We start from the raw sequence: 3,233 nt of genomic DNA on the forward strand, positions 1-3,233 counted from the left end.
CTCTGCTGTTTTGGTTTATATGCTTCTGCACTGCTGTTCGTTTTAAGACATTAGAAAAGAAGACTTCTATTGATCCACAAATTATTTATGAAAAAATATGTTCAATTTCATAAGCGATTCAAAAAATTGATGTGAAAATTTAAGTTAATCCAGGATTAAAGTAACCGGCTTTTGAACAACCTGCCCCTGGGCTTTGATGGAGACTTCACAAAAGCTACAGCTTTTTTGGAAAACAATAAAGAACTTGGTGATAAATATTAAATCAAAATGTGAATCTTTCAGAGTGAAATACATTTCCCAATTTCATGGGCGGTACCAGTATAATTATTACTAAGGCTTCAGAAAAGCTACAGTGTTTTTGGAAAACAATGAAGAACTTGGTGAAATTAGTTCAAATTTTGCATTGTTGAGTTTTTTATTGGTATAAACTCATGGCCGAAATATTAAATCAAAATATAGAAACGTTTTCACTGAAATACATTTCCCGACATCATGGGCGGTATAACTACATTAGTATAACCACATTACTAAGTCTTCACAAAAGCTACAGCGTTTTTGGACAACAGTGAAGAACTTGGTGAAATTAGCTGAAAGTTTACAATGTTGAGTCTTTTATCAATATAAACTCATGGCCGAAATATTAAATCAAAATATGGAAACGTTCCGATTAAAATACATTTCCTGACTTCATGGGCGGTAGCAGTATAACTACATTACTAAGCTTCACAAAAGCTACAGCAGTTTTGAAAAACAATGAAGAACTTGGTGAAATTAGCTGAAACTTTACAACATTGAGTCTTTTATCGATATTAACTCATGGCCGAAATATTAAATCAAAATGTAGAAACGTTCTTATTGAAATACATTTCCCAACTTCATGGGCGGTAGCAGTATAACTACATTACTAAGGCTTCACAAAAGCTACAGCATTTTTGGAAAACAATGAAGAACTTGGTGAAATTAGCTGAAAATTTGCAATGTTGAGTCTTTTATCGATATAAACTCATGGCCGAAATATCAATTCAAAATATGGAAACGTTCAGATTAAAATACATTTTCCGACTTCATGGGCAGTAGCAGTATAACTATGTTACTGAGGCTTCACAAAAGCTACAGCATTTTTGAAAAACAATTAAGAACTTGGTGAAATTAGCTAAAACTTTTGCAATGTTGAGTCTTTTATTGATATTAACTTATGGCCGAAATATTAAATCAAAATATAGAAACGTTCTTATTGAAATACATTTTCCGACTTCATGGGTGGTAGCAGTATAACTACATTGGCTTTGCAAAAGCTACAGCGTTTTTGGAAAACAATATGAAGAACTTGGTGAAATTAGTTCAAATTTTGCAATGTTGAGTCTTTTATCGATATACACTCATGGCTGAAATATTAAATGAAAATATAGAATCGTTCTGAATAAAAGAAATTGAAACCATGGGTTGAAATCAAAACAACCATGAACAGCCAGTCATGGTAGTTGTGTCAAAAGAGAAGGTGAACAGTCCTAGTTGGTTTTGGAGGTGAGGGTATTACTCTACACTTTCAAACAGCACTTTAAGCTTTCACTTTAAATTATATAATATTGATTTTGCAGAGCAGAGAAAACCGGAGTCACTGAGTAAAGTACTTCAAAGTATTTGAGAGATACCTATACCCCAGTTAAATTATTCAAACAAACAAAACAATGCACTAACATTCACATTAGCAACTTTTATGTAACAAAATAGCAAAATCAAATATATATACCTGTGTATATGTGTTATTATGAGTCACGTGACAATTAAACAGTGTGAAAACTCATGTCTAATGATTTATAATTTATAATGATTTTAAAATATATACACATTATATTGATAGTAAAGAATCACAATCATTAGTTATGTTTTAAACCTTTGATTGCTGCACATTCTAGAGCAACGCCGGGTGTTCCTTATAGGTTTCTTCTTTGTCAGACTTCTCTTCATCGAAATATCTGTAATCCGTACCATACTCTTCATTCAGTACAGAGACAAGAATATCTAGCACATTTTCTTCTAGCTCACTTTCTCTATCCTCATTTCCAGCATCATCGTTTAACTCCATCTCGAATTTATCTCATCACATGTCAGAAATATTCCATCGTCTTCTGGTAATGCTGCATGGTGCAAGGTGCAAAAAAATAATTCAGATGCAGCAGCCCAATGTCAAGTGTGTCTTTCTTGGTCAGTACCATCACCAATAGTCCTGTTGACTTAGGACTCTCTTGCTCTGAATAGAAATCAAGAATTCTGGCCATTTTGTTTTTAACCCTTTGACCCCTGAGCGCGCATATAGACGCGCTTCATAATTAGCATAATTCATAAGCTTTTTTTGTCATGGAACAGCATAAATTTCCATATTTCAGACCCAGTCCACAGGTAAAACATTTCTTCTCTGCCTCATTCAATATGGAGGAAAAATTTTGAAATTTCGGCAAGTTTTGGTGGTTTTTTGTACAGCTTTTGCTTTGGCCCTTTAAATGTGAACACGTGGCAATTTAAATGGCACAAAAGTATCTTGATATTGGTGAGATTCATAGAATTATATTTCAACCTAGTGAAAATAGTGAACATTCTTCAACTAGCGATGTAAAGGAAGGTTTATCGACATCGGACAGTAGTAATGAGGAAAGTGAGCCAGATATCGATGATGCGAGCGAGGAAGAAGGTTCTGGAAGCATTGAAGGTAGTGATATTCGCAAAATTACCCGGTCAGCAGCAAGAGGCAACAAGGACAAAGGAAAACCAAAGTGGGGAAAGATGAATGAGTCATTTACTCAGAGTTACCCCACATTTATAGGTGAAAAACATGGTCCAACCCACAGTTTTCAGTACGATAGCGAGCCTGCTGTATTTTTTGATCAGCTATTTCCTGAAGAGCTTTGGGAAATATTAGTGACTGAGACAAATCGCTATGCAACTCAGAAAAATGTGAGAAATTGGATTCCAACCACCAAAGAGGAGCTCAGATGTTTTGTGGGATTTCTTTATGGTATTTCAATAAACAAGATCAGTCAGATTGATGATGTTTGGAGTAGCGACTGGGTTGTTGGAAATCCAGCCTTCGCTAGACTTTTTACAAGAGATAGATTTTGGGCTCTCATGGCTAATATTCACCTTGCTAACAATGAAACTGCTCCTCCAAAGGGACATCAAGACTTTGATAAATTGTATAAACTTAGACCATTGCTAACAATTCTAAAAGAGTCCTT

This window comes from Dendronephthya gigantea, unplaced genomic scaffold (genome assembly GCF_004324835.1).
Source record: "Dendronephthya gigantea isolate DGI-Jeju-01 unplaced genomic scaffold, DenGig_1.0 000046F, whole genome shotgun sequence".
In the NCBI taxonomy this organism is placed as follows: domain Eukaryota; kingdom Metazoa; phylum Cnidaria; class Anthozoa; order Malacalcyonacea; family Nephtheidae; genus Dendronephthya; species Dendronephthya gigantea.